This window comes from Protopterus annectens, chromosome 3.part0, assembly GCF_019279795.1.
Source record: "Protopterus annectens isolate FY-2018-M chromosome 3.part0, PAN1.0, whole genome shotgun sequence".
NCBI lineage: Eukaryota > Metazoa > Chordata > Ceratodontiformes > Protopteridae > Protopterus > Protopterus annectens.
The window spans coordinates 1,413,770,817-1,413,786,167 of NC_056731.1; positions in this window are offsets into that span (position 1 = coordinate 1,413,770,817).

The window sequence follows — 15,351 nt, forward strand, 5'->3', positions numbered from 1 at the left end:
TTACAGTCCCAAAAATAAGGAAAAATTTCAAATAGTCATCTTATAAACTTAAAAAATTGCTATAATAAACGGTTGTGTTACTATATATTTATTGCTAGAATAAAAAGTTGTTTTACTATGTATTTTCTGAAGACTATGAAGTCTGAAATTCAAATGCCTGTCAATTTTACTTCTGATGGAACAAAAACAATTTTCAGCAGAGGCCCAGGGAGAAATATTGTAGACACGTCTTTGTAAAATGGCAGGATACCAGAGCAAATCCACACAAACACAGAGATAAGATGGAGACTCCATAGCCAAGAATCAAACCACAAATTCTGTAGCTATGAGGCAACAATACTGCCACTGCATCATCAAATATATAAGAAATTAAACATTCAGAAACCTGAAGTCTGAAATTCAAATGCCTGTCAATTTTATTTAACATTTGTTAATCAGGACAGTCTGACTTGGAACAAAAAAACAATTTTCAGCAGAGGCCCAGGAAGAAATAATGCAGACATGTCTTTGTAATGGGGAGGACACAAAAGCAAACCCACACAAACACAGGAAGAAGATACAGACCCCACAAAGAAGGAACCCCAGCCAAGAATCAAACCTGAGAACCTGCAGCTGTGAGGCGACAATGCTACTACTACACCATCAAATATCAAGCAAACAGACCCCACAAAGAAGGAACCCCCAACACTGCTACTACTACACCATCAAATATCAAGCAAACGACCCAACAAAGAAGGAACCCCAGCCAAGAATCAAACCTAAGAACCTGCAACTATGAGGCAACAATGCTACTACTACACCATCAAATATCAAGCATTGCAACATTTACAAACCACAGATATTATGAGGAACAGATCAGATCAAATATGAGGCAAAAATCTGCAATTTTATTACAAATGGTGGTGGGTAGGGAACTCAAGTCTTTAACACCTGCATACAGGGTACAGGGTTCAAGCCTGAAGTATTCCCTACCACACCACCATGAGCACCTGGGGCATTTACACACACAACTAAACTTCCCTACCATTCTAAACAGTAATACACCTCCCTACCATTCTAAACAGAAGTCCGCGAATTTTAAATTTTTTTTTTTTTTTTTAATTTCTTTTTAGTTCTTTTGTTGAGGGGGCTGCAGTCCGGCAGTCCAATAGCACGGGCCGCCCCTGCTGATGACACATGCCCACTGGAATCGTGTCCCTGTTGGGACCATCCAGGACCACATGCACATGGCTTGCTGTGTCCTGGTATGGACAGCACAGCACCAGCTGCACTGCTGCTGCTACCTCCACTATGGGAGCAGGCATGTGAAGTAGCATGTTCACGTAGACCTTCAACAGGTGATGTAGCTGGCCTATGTCCACATGCTCGACTCCTCACTCCCACCAGATGTTCCAGCACAGACATTCCACGCTCGAGGATTGACATGTCACGGTCAAGGGCTCCCACCATGTCACCCAATCATCTATCCAAGACATCTGCAAGATGATGGTGAGCTTTTGCAATTGCCTGGATGTTGTCAGTTAAAGAACGGACAGCAGCCCTCTGAAGCCTCAGACCTTCTCTGTTGTGCCATTCAGCATGTGCCTGTGCCTCCATTACAGCCTGAAACATGCGTCTGGTGACACCAGCTGATGTGCTTTGTCTTGCAGGGGCATGTTGGTCAGTGTTCCTCCTACGAGCAGCACTGAGCACATGCCTGTGTGGGACATCACCAGTCAGTTGGCTGGGATCATTGTGTGCAGGCACACCTTCCATAGTCTCCACACTTCCCTGTTCCATGCTACCATCCGCCAACTGTCCTTCCTCTATGGCCACTGGTGATGGGGTATGTGTAGGCAGGAGAACTGTGTGTGGGGATGAGGGGGATACAGATGGAATGGCAACCAATGACACAGATTCAGCCCCTGACAACCCTGCCTGTGCCTCAATCATACTTTCATCATCACTGCTAGAGTTTGTGGGGACACTAACATCAGGTGGACCACAGGAGGGCAACGCACCTACATCAACACCTGTGGGGACAGGCAAGAACTGTACATTACAAGTTATACAGCACAGCACACATACAGACACACAGACAGACACACACACACACAGACACACACACACACACACACACACACAGACAGACACACACACACACAGACAGACCCACACACAGAGACACACAGACAGACAGACAGACACACAGACTCAGACAGACACACAGAAAGACACACAGACACATGCAATGGCACCCAACGGCATGCAAAATGCATGTGATATGGCAGATGGCATTCAGCTTTGACAATTATAGTGGTAGTTATCATACATCCCTGAGTTGCACACAACAGCATGCATGTGTTATAGCAGAAGGCATGCACCTTACACATTTATAATAGCAATTAGCATACATTCCTGTGTTGCACCATTTGTGTTAGTAGCTTATGCCCCATACCTGCAACACAATGCATGCACTATGCACCATTGCACCGCACTGCCATGTTTTGTGCAACATACCCCCCATGTTAACAGACCTTCTCTGACTTTTGTACATCTGCCACTGATGCTTTGTGTTGGCCACTGCCCCTATGTGTGAGGAGGACATGTGCAGAAGGGTATGTGGAGTGAATACTATGTATGCCTGGGCCCTAGCTTGCATATCTCCCTCAAAGCAGTGCGTGTCTGTTCAACATTATTCTGCCTACCCCTGAGCTAAGTCTATAGATAGTGTGCATGTTGCTGTACACACATGTTTGACATGGCTGCCCCTACTGTGAAATGGTGCCACAGACCAACCCAGGTTAACAGTACACCAGCCTGATGTGTGGCATATGACCTTGCCAATCACATGTAGTATGATATGTCTTCTGCTGCCGTGTTGAATGACATGCATACATGTGTAACACAATGGTGTCCTTCCAAATATACAGTAAGGTAATGGTGTCCCAATTCAGGGAAGTGTTATACTGACATGGACCTTCAGCTGACACAATGTTGTTAGTCCACCCTACAAATATGATGTGCATAGCCATTGCAGGGCATCATGTGGCTTCACTATTGCTATAACGTGTGAGTTACAGACACAGTTCATAGCCGTGACTGTGTTCAGATACAATACATATCTAATGTGGAATGTGACCCACGTCACTGAGGTGTATACACACTAAACCCTAATGTGGAATGTGTGACACAAGTCACTGTAGGGTATACAGATGACACCCCTGCACATCTGCAACCATATTACTGATGCCTGGCAACTATGCCCAGACATGGCTAACCCAGTACTCCATGTCCCACATGCCATCTGTGTACCTCACACACATGAGGGGCAAGCATGACAGTGATGGCTGACACCAGCAAGGTGAATGTACTGTATCTGTGGCCTGCTGTGGTTGTATATGTATGTTGTGCAACACATACTTTTGACACTCACATTGCTAAAGTGGTTAGAAAGACCTTCTACATTGCCCACCTGATCATGAAGGGATTCACATCCAGATCTAGTGAGGTCATTGTTCCCCTGTACTCTTCACTTATCAGACCAATGATCGAGTACAATGCCCCATTCAGGATGTATCTCACCCAACATCTGCAGCAATTGGAGAGACCCCAAAAGTTCCTCACCAAAAGGATAAAGGGACTCCAAAATCTGTCATATGCTGCCAGATTGAAGAAACTCCAGCTCTATTCAGTTGCATACCATCTGCTCAGAGGTGACATGTGCCTGACATACAAGGCCATGTCCAACCCGGAATTAATGGACATGCTCCACCTCAAAAAATCCAAATCCACCAAAACCACTAGAGCAAGCAACTTAAACCTTAGCATGGATATAAATAGGACATGCTGGAGGGATAGATTTATCACTCAGAGACTCCCTATGCTGTGGAATAAAATCCCGGTCCATGTGAGGCAGAGCACCTCGCTGGCTCTGTTCAAGAGAAATCTTGACCTGTGGATGGGAGATCGTAGGTTTACCCCGGGAATCATCTCTGTGTCACTGCTGGACAGAGGCACAACAAACTAATGGGCACAGTATTTTTTCATATAAGGGGTGGCATAAGACACAAAAATTTGGGCTAGGCTTATAAATGCCTTAGGGCAGATAGCCTAGTATAAACCTATGAACCTATGAACATGTATGTATTTGGATACTGTATAGGTGAATGCTTTCATGTCGCGACACACTCAAGATGTTCAAGACATGTTATGTGTTGGTTTTGATGTCATGTCTACACAAGCTGTACACAGGCCTGTATGATGTTTAGTGTTTCATATCAGCAATATCACCATTACACAAAGACCATAGTTGTATTGTGACGAGCCATTGTACAACAAGGTGTACACACATGTACATCACTTCTACTGTGTGTGTTGCTTCATGTCTCTGGCCATCCTCCATGGCCATGTGTACACATCTTTTGTCCAATGGTTGTGATGGGCACCTATGCCACATGTCAGTGTTATTCCATATGACATACACCCATAGATGTCATATGCTCCACTGAAGATAGGGTTATGCAGGCAAAGGGTGGTATGTTTGGGATGTGAGATATCATGTTTTGCAAGATAGTTGAGCAGTGTTGCAGTCTGCCCACTACATGTCATGGACATGTCAGATAGCACATGACATTGTGTGACATTCATAGCACAAGTATAATCCACAAGGGTGAATCCTGTCTGCTGGTCATACTCCAGCTCCAACACATTTAGAGTGTGTGCACACATATGCTCTCTGTATAGTACTGTTTGTATTCCCCACATGTGTAATGCTAATCTGTAGTACCTGTCCCTACAGTGAGCCACACCTCCACCATTGTATTCACAGCTGTCCACACATCTGGCAATGACAGTATGTAAGGTTTAGTGTAGGTGTTTCATATACTCTTCAATCATTCCACATGGGTAACTACTATGATGCATTGCAGGTCTGACCAGTGTATATCAACAGGACCACCATACATTATATGTATGTGTGTTAAATGGCCACATGGCAGACAGCATGCAATTAATATGATCTGTGCATTATCAAGCCTGGTGAATAACAATCTCACCTGCAACAGGCTGGTGTCGCTGTGAAATTCCAGAGGTACCTAAATAGGAGTGTCATAGCAGTACGATCATTATCCACACCTGTGTGATAGCTACAGAGTGCAATGTCCATGTTAGCACATAAGCCAGAACAATAGACTATTCTATGGAGTATGCACATCTGTGCATACATAGAGTAGCAGACTATAGTATGTGGCATGTGTGCATATATGCCTTGTATATGATGTTAAATTACATATTGTACAGTAACACATGTAACTATATAAAATATAGGTGTGTTATATGTGCAATAGTAACTTACCAGGCAACTCCAGGCTCGATGGTTGAGAGACACCCACCTCCACAATACTAGCTAAAGCTTGTGGATGGAGGTCTGCAGGTGTCCCCAGGTTGGCCAGTAGCTCCTCGTTACATGTAAGTGGGGGCTGAGTGAGTGCCCCCCCCACCTGTTGCACCTTGTTCCCTGGCGATTGCATTAGCACACTGTTTTGCCCATCTTATGAGGTCCGTGCAGTGTCGGTGCACCTGCTGATAGGTGTGATTGGGGCCACCAACATCAGTTACCCTCCTGCGCAGTTCCTCCCACTTAGCATCCCGCTACTGTATATCCTGTGGCACATGGCTGAAGAGTGTCACATGATTATCGAGGAGGTATGGGATGAGGACCTCATCCTCCAAGCGGGTGTATGGTGGCAGCCTGGCACGTGGCATACCTAGAAGACATAATGATGGAGACAGGTTACAGTAACTCACATAGAAGTACAGAAGTACAGCTGAACATACATATGTATCACATTTATTAAGATTACAAATATGTCTTTGCAAATCTACACGACACTAACACCACTGACATGTTTAACTCACACACATTTGACACTTAATCGTGATTTTATGTTATCACTGTATATGTGTGTGTCAAGTGATGACATTGCTCATACTCCATGTGGGTGTCTTGATGTGGGCATGTCTGTTTGCCTGTACTGGTGTCTTTACCCATCAGCACATGCCTGGATGTATTCACATTAAAGCAATAGACCTTAATGATGTGTATATGTCACATGTATAGTCATATATAGCCTAAAGGGACGTGACCTGTGACCCTGCAGACTTGCTCACAGAAAGTTTTACATGTATGTGTTTTGCCATATACATCTACATGGCAATGTACAGCTGTTTAGCATCCTTCCATGTATTATCCATGTTGCACAAGTGAAACACATGGGACAATGGCTAGCCTGATGGTATTTGCAGGGTTGGTTATCAGCTATAGCATGTATGGTCATAGTGAACTAGTAGGTTATATGCCCTGGGCCATTTTTGAGCATAGGCTGAAAGGTTACCTAGCTGTAATCAACAGACAGGTAGGTTTCAGTGGCCAGTTCAAGCAGTGCCACAGAACTGATCCACAGGGTTACTGATATATTTTCCATGTGGTCCTCACACCATGTCACAAAGAGGGGCAATGTGCAGCTTTGCTGGACAGGGATGTATAGTATGGCAGGAGTATGTAAAGTGTATGGGACAGAGATCTGTTAGGCATGTTGTGATCCTTGTACTAGAAAGGTGGATGTCCATGAAGTATGTGTTTATTTGAAATCAGGATGTGTAAGTGTAGCATGTCCAACATCTCTGGGTTGGACATGGCTTTATTCAGGGTAGGCATCATGCTACATAGTGGAGCTAGGGATTGGGAAGGCCAGTGTAGGCCATCTGAACATGGCCAATAACTCTTAAAGGAGATATGTGATCTATTATGGGTCACTTGAGTGTTGAGTATGGCTGAACAATGATCTCTATATTCATGGATGGGACCCTGTCATGATTAGGGGGTGCCACGTATGACTACCTGTCTGGTGTGGTGAAGTAACTATCGAAGGAAAGACTACTGTCCAGCTGCATCCCATAGACACACAGTTTCCATTATGTTAACCGCTGCCTAGGTGGTAGTTCATGGGTACAGGGTTTTTAACATAGCGGATGACAATGCAATACTTAGCTGTCAGATTGTGGCCATACATCACACACCACACATCGACCCACAAAGGCCCTTCTGTATGTTGACCGCAGCACACATTGAGTCAACTATTGCTCCTAGTTCATAGTCATTTGCAAACATCAATAGGCAGATGCCTTCTGTGTTAGTCTGTGTGATATAGATAACAAAGAGGGGGAGAACCAGGAATTAACCCTGTATTACTGTAGCTGGCACTGGTCTGATGTGTGTATTAGTCAGACACCTTTTGTAGTGTTGGTTCTGCCAGCGGTCCAGTTGCCAACCACTCCTGTGACATAGGAATATGCACCTAGTATACTGAGTGTAGCTGGAACACAGTATGGATGATGGTGTCCTAAGACTTGGCAAGGTCATGATATGCTGTGTGAATCAACCTTACTGTCATCTACATCTGTACTGACTACATCAAATAAGATGATCACGGTTCATGGCCTTACAGACCAGACTCAGCAGGGTAGTAGTGCACTATTTCCCATTATCAGTGGCATCTCCCCCTTTGTGGGGTGTGATAACTGTTGCTGTGCACCATTCAGTGTGTACACAGCCTGACATGAAACTATGATTGAACATGATGTGTATGTGGAGAGCAAATTGTTCTAACATTTCTGTAGGATACGCCCTGGGATGTTGACAGGTCCCATGAATGCTGTATGTATGGCTTTAGAGAGTGCAGCTTGTACCTGCATAATTGCTATTACAGGGGCTCTGTAGTGTACATGGATATATAAATATGTGTACCTGTTGGGGGGGGGGGCTTGGGAGTGGGTTTTAGTTCTCCAAGACCCTATCTGGATGAACAGGTGCTATTTCTGTAGGTGCAGTACTTCCCATGCCATAGTGCTGTGAAGCACGGCAGGTCTTGTTGTTGCCAGTTATAATTCATGACACAATTATAGAATGCTCTGTGGTTGGCCTCATTATATGTGGCTGATTAGTTTCACAGTAGCTGTGTGTGGTTTTATATGGTGTATCTGCATCTTACTGAGGCTGACCAGGGATCACCACCACTCATGTTGGTTCACTCTTGAAACAGTTACTACCTTCTGTGGTACACCTTAAGGCAGGGTACCACCAGTTTGCCTTTTTGTTTGTGTTTGGTTGAATCTTGGTTTTGTTTCAATGGCACAATCACTGCACTTATGTGAGTGCTTAAAGTTCATTTGTATAGGATTGAGCATTTGCACATGCATTGTCCATCTGCATGGGTGCCATGACAGTCACCACTTCGCTCTTAAGAAGCATAACATTGGCTTTGGAGACTGACTATGTGTAGCATACTGTTAGCCCTGTTTGTGTGACTATGGTGATCCAGGTCATTGGGGATGATGAAATACAACATGCACTGAGTGCATGTGTTGGTACATGAGGGGTCTTCCCAGTTCATAATGGAATAGTTGAGAGTAGCCATTATTATGGTTTTCTGTCTCAAACCTAACAGTCCCCATTACAGCACAATATCACAGTTGGGAATTCTGTGGCATGGTGGGTGATCTGTCACAAGGTGAAATTTGGATTCCACTTTGGCACAAAGGTAGTGGCTCAGCATAATGCATCTGAAGTTATGCAAGTGCAACTAGTGTGGGGGTGTACATATCCTTCAGGAATATGGACACACCTGTGGCCCATGTGTTCCAATAAAGGATAATGGCAAGAGGTGAGTTATGTGTTATAGCATGGTCATGCAGATGTGCTCTCTGGAGTGTTGAACCATATCTCAGTCACTGCACAGATATGTTTTCCATGTTAAAGATTGACATAAGTGAGTCCATATTGAGTTTCTGAAATGTATCATTGAGTAGCGAGACCCGCAGTTTATTGCTCGGCTGTCCCTGTTACAGCAGTGGACTTCTACTTGAACTTTTCATGATGAAGGCACTATAGGGGAAGCTTGAGCCCTAGCCAGTATCCAGATTCCCAGGAGTGACAGGTGCAGGCCCTGTCTGGCAAAGCTTCATGGTCTGTCAACCATGTTATCCCAGGCAGAGTGATACTGGATACCCTTTGCATTGCACCAGTACATTAGACATTTGTGGAATACAATCCTTTTGTCCCTGTACTGCAGTATCATTATGGCCAATGGCAGAATGCTACCCAGGCCTTGGGACATACCTGCATGGGCTACAAGACCTGACAGTTCCTACATGTGTGTTTCCATGCAGTCCAGGCTACTGCATCACAGGTCCTGCACAACAACATGGAATATGCCAGGGCCATGTGTATAGTTCAAAAGGTGGTCTGAGTGTATGGGTATGTGGCTAATCATGGCAGACAGGCAGCTGTCAGTATGTTTGGCCTCGTATAGCTTGGTGTGTAACATAGTGCTAGAGTTTGCATTCACAAATGAGTACTGTTGGGCATGTTTCTGGCCAAGTGTTCTGAGGTGTGGCACAATTATGCAAACTATGTCATACAGTTTGTGTATTTTGTTGTCTGTCTATTCCAGCTTGGGAGGTCACTTGCTTGGCCAGATACTTAGAAGCCTCTGTGAATGTGTGTGATTTCTGGTAGTATCTGTGGGTGTCCTTACTGTGTTCTGATAAGGGTATGTGATGGTTGTGATGATGAGATGCGTGTGTTAACCTACACCTCATGACTGTCCAGGCCAGTCATGGCTGTAGACTGGACTGCCTTCCAGTTTTCCCCTGTAGCTCCATCACAGACAATGTGTGGGGTGTGGTGCTAGGTGGGTTTGGCAGTGTACATGGCATAGAGATTACATTCCCCAAGATGGCCACATACACAAAGCTGACATTAGTAAACACCAGTAACTGACTAGTGGACATGCCTATATGAGCATTCAGTACTACAAGTACCAAGTAATGTATTTACTGTACTTATTGCTTATGAAGATGTTTTAGACAGTGATGCTCACAAGTAATTGCTTGTGTTATGGACATGACAACACTGGCTATTACAGAAACATAGTAGCTACCTTTAGCAGCAATTCTCCTCTGAGGAGCATATCACATCCTGATAGTTAATTACAGATGATGCAAGTGTCTACAGGTCTGTTTCCTTTTCTGGGCATATACTCACATATCCACCAGAACCATGAGCTTTGTTGGGCACAGACACCCACTCCCCCAACAGAGTCATGTATCAGTAGACTCTGCTGCCACTATCAACATGATCAGGATATAATCAGATAGTGTAAGCCATCACCTATGAAGCAGCTATTACACATGGGCAGCAGTCTCCTACATATTAAACTCCTACTGCAGATGTTACACTGGAGTTAAAGATGATATGCAACCTGTTTCATTACCAGTACTGTGCATTACCTTACATACAGTATTTGCAAGTGGCTGTTAGGTTGGCAATGAGAGGTTAGGCTACGCAAACCTGAAAGTTCAACCAGTGTGTCTCTACTCTCAGTATCCACTCTATGTAGGAGTGCACATAGCCATTTGGCCCAGCCCTGTAACAAGGGTCACTACACATTTGCATAACATGTACACATGCACAGCTGTTATTGCTTGCAAACGATTCTAGAGAGGTGGATATTAAATGTGTTATGTGCGTGGATAGTTACCTAGCTCTTCCAATTACCTTTGCTATCATGCTGCTAAACTGTCAGATGAATACAAGTCATATGTATCCTGTTATTGAGTATTGTAATTGCCAGTAGACATAACTAATGTTTGCGTAACATAACAGAAATGCTATGTAAAATGGAATACAGATCTGCCTAAAACACTGTACATTACACAGTTATTGACACAATATACCACAATCCAAACAATATTTGCACAGTAAGCCCACCTTTGACATGTTCATCTTATTTATACACCCATACATATGTCTACTGTTGCAATATATTAACATATACTATTCCCTGTTATAGCACATACTTGTTGGACCAACCCTGACACTGACAGTGGCTGGAAGAGAATTGGTGAGTTCCAAGCCCATATATATCATCCCTTGTGGTGTATGAGGAGTTTGCCTTGTGACCTACAGCAGTCCACACATAGAATACTACAAGCATTGCTACTGCTCAACAATACATCACTACAAGATAGCTATTTCCACTATATGCATTTATTACACTGTAATTCTTACACAACAGGTACTACATACACAGACATGTTACATGTTATACATATCTTCTTAGTAATTGGAGGTGTTATTGACAGGTATATTACTCGTTTTCGGTTTGTGTTTCAGTATTTTGTACTGTTCTACAGGTAGATACAGATGGTTTGAATGTGTGAGAAGGCATGCATTTATAGCTAGAGATCAGTAACATGTGCTATTCTGATAACCAATTGGTGTTCCTAAGTAGTTAATTACATGCACATCAGCTGTGCAGCTACTGCCTTAACCAATACCATGGCAACAGTGGAATATAATTGAGTACTCCACTTTGGTGTTGTCCCTTTGCCTTACTTGTGAGGAAGACAGCCTGGAAGTGTTGTTTGAAATCTATTGCAACAGCTGTATGGAGACAAACACTAATATACTGTGTGTAATGCCTAGAGGATTTGGTCTAAATGTGAGTACTGCTGTTATATTTCTGAACATTGCTACTTGTGCAGGGTTTCTCTGTACCTAATACTTCTGCATATGTTTCAGTCTGGCCAGGATGTTTGACCAGCTCAAGGCTGCATGGCTATGCATATAATCAGGAGCGGCCTTAGGTTATCTGGTGCCCTAGGCAAAAGGGCTCCACGGTGCCCCCCACCACACTACCTGGTACCTACACCAAATAAATACTGGAAAAGTGCCCCTACCAGAGCGCCCTAGGAGGCCGCCTAGTTGGCCTATGCCTAAGGCCGGCTATGCATATAATGTTAGGGGGTTTACAGTGTGCTCACCAGACATCTTTTGTTTGGTGTTAATGTGTATCATACTCTGCTGATAATCAGTAATTGGTAACACTTCCTGGTGTAATTACTTTTCAACCCTCTGAAACGAAAATTGTTCAAACAATCCCTGTAACATCAGCAGCTGTTCCATTGGATAACAGCAACTATTTCACATATGGCCATGTTAGTGTGTCTGTGTCCAGGTATGTTAAGGTTTCAGCAGATGTCGTACAGTGGGTGAATAATTGGTTATGGTATGACAGTATGTATTGTTGTAATAAGTTTGGGTGTGGGGGAGATGTTGGTAGGTGTACATAGCAGATGCAGGTGTGTAGGAACCGCTTTTATACATCTTCTATATGCGTGTGGGGGTTCTTTCCCTATGTGAACACCTAGCCCTTAGTGGACTAATACTATGGTAATTGCAGGCTGATTCATTAAGGCACTGTTAAATGCTTCCTGTATAGCATGCAGGTACTGTTAGTTCTTGAAGAATCCTTTTGGCAATACACCGGAATGTAATAACGTTTTGCTGAATGAAAGCTGTCTTTGAATTTCTGTCATGGATATTTGCAGTCATTGTAGTTGTACTGGTGACTGTGTCCATAGAACATAATTTTAATAGTCTATTGGCATATACTCTTCATATGTTATGTTCATATTGTTTTGGGAGACAGAATGTGTGATTGCTATGGTCCATGTTATACTCGGATATGAACACTTCAGATGCTGTATACACACATGTATGTATGTGTGGGTGTGTGTATGTGTGTGTGTGTGTGTGTGTGTGTGTGTGTGTGTGTGTGTGTGTGTGTGTGTGTGTGTGTGTGTGTGTGTGTGTGTGTGTGTGTGTGTGTGTGTGTGTGTGTGTGTGTGTGTGTGTGTGTGTGTGTGTGTGTATATATATATATATATATATATATATATATATATATATATATATATATATATGTGCGTGTGTGTGTGTGTGTGTGTATGTATATGTATATAAATATATATTATTGAATACGTTTATCTGTACCTCCATAGATGTGTATATGTTTTTAGCCTATCTACATATATATGTATATCTCTATATATCGACATGTATCTATCTCTCTATTTATATATCTATATCTATATATATATATCTATATATATATATATATATATATATATGTATATATATATATATATATATATATATATATATATATATATATAGCATACACCTTTCATTGGGTACATGGTGGTTTATCCATTTCCACACAATCCTCTTTTGTGTTTTAACCTGTCTGAATACACAACTGGTATAGGTACATCTCAGGTAGCTTAATGGTTGGTTACTCTGAGGATGGTGTACATGGTTGCGGGTTCTAATCCTGGAAGGGGTTATTATTTTACCTCTCAGAGTAGGCAATGGTAGGGAAAGTGTGAATAACGCACATTTAAGCGGTTGTAAGCAGGTTTGCCCGTGGACTGAGCGACGTTACGCAAAGGTTAAACCTGTGAAGAGTTTATCTGTTTAACCATGTTTAAGCACTGCTTACCATTGTGCAAACCCACATAAACCCACTTACAACTGCTTAAAAGTGTTTTAATCCACCTGCATCCAACAGCCCTTATTCTGGCCCTCAAAATAAATTAACAGCCCTTGAACCCGGGACCATGAACACCACAGTCACTGACTTTACCACTAAGGCATCTGAAATATATACAAATGTTATGGTATTTAAAATATACATTTTACTACAGGCATTCCTCACTACTGAAAACAAATGTGACAGTCAGTTGGTGTACATATGTATGATACATGTTAATGTTCATATATTTGTGGAATTAGATGTTGCAAATGTGACATGACGATGTATTATGGATGAGAATGGTTCTTGTTTCGTGTCCTTTTTATATTGTCCCCATACTCCATGTATACCCCTCCAGTTCACACATCCAACACAGGCTCTCCTTGATGCATGACTTCATTACCCATCATTCCTCCCCCACACACACAACAACCATCCCTTCTATGGTGAATTAGGTTAATATTAATAGTTATAATACCAGAGCTGCATGTGTTTTGCATACACCTCAATTCCTTTGGATTGCTTCTGTGTCATGCAGTGTGTTCATAGATGTTTATATATATGGCTATAGATATAACTGTATATATATAACTGTATATATATATATATATATATATATATATATATATATATATATATATATATATATATATATATATATATATATATATATATATATATATGGGTCTACTACTATTCACTGAATGCACATTTCACTGAAAATCAAATTAGTGTGCACTTTTCACTGAAAGCTCAATTCACTGAAAACACAATTCACTGAAAACGCAGCTTTTCAGTGCTTCTGTGGATCCCAAGTGATATCTGCATTGCTTACTGTACTTATTTCCTTGTTTCACTTGAAAGAAAGTTACTGTTTGTCATTTTTGCATTTAAGTTACCTGTAACACATTGCATTTAAGTTACCTGGCACTTGCTCACTAAAGCAATTATATAAGTCAGCACTAAAATAATTAAAAGCACTACACCCTCACAAACTCCCCTTGAGTACCTTGTTCCCCATTGGCCCTTTTTTTCAATTATAAAGGAATTCCCAATAGTATTCTAGCATGTCCAAAGGTCAGTTGTCAATCTCCTCTCCGGTCCAGCTGGTGAATCTGGGAATCTTGAGGCAATGTTACAACTGCCTCATGTACACAGACAACCCTCTCCTCCTCCCAACAAATTCCAACACATGGGAGAGATGCAACCATATAGCCAAACTGGAAGCTAAGCTCTCTCAACTCAGTACTGGCATAACCAGTCAGGAGGAGAAGGAAACCACACTCACTACAATTCCTGTCTCACATAGACCTACCACGACAGCAAACCAAACACATAAACACAAAAACATACTGGAGGCTCTAAATAAAATCTGCCTAAGCAGCAGAGACCTCCAAAGCAGACACCCAAGCAACCGCTACCCCAAAACAAAACACGTGCAACACATAGCTCACAAAGCCAGTGTGCTGAACAGTCACAGCCCTTAAGGCTAAACAACACACCTGATACACTTGTAATAGGTGACTATCGTCAGGCACATTGACGTCCCGCTGACCAGGCTGAACAAGGAGAAGGTCACGGTGAGCTGCCTGTCGGGTGCTAGGATCTGCCACATAACACAAGCACTCAGGTCACTCCAAGGCAACTACAAATATGACTCAGTCATTGTCCATGCTGGTGTGAATGACCTGAGACGTACCTCCCTGGACTACATGAAAAGAGACATAGAGGAGCTCTCTGAGCATGTAGCCCAGGCCAGTATGACCCTGACCTTGAGTAGCATCTTACCCTCACCAAGAATGATGCCACAATATGAAGACAAGATGATCAATTTCAACAATTGGCTTAAGTATTGGTGTCATTCAAAGGGGATCTAATGCCTGTCAGCCTGGGATGACATGCTCGACAAGCCACGATGCTTTGCTAGGGACGG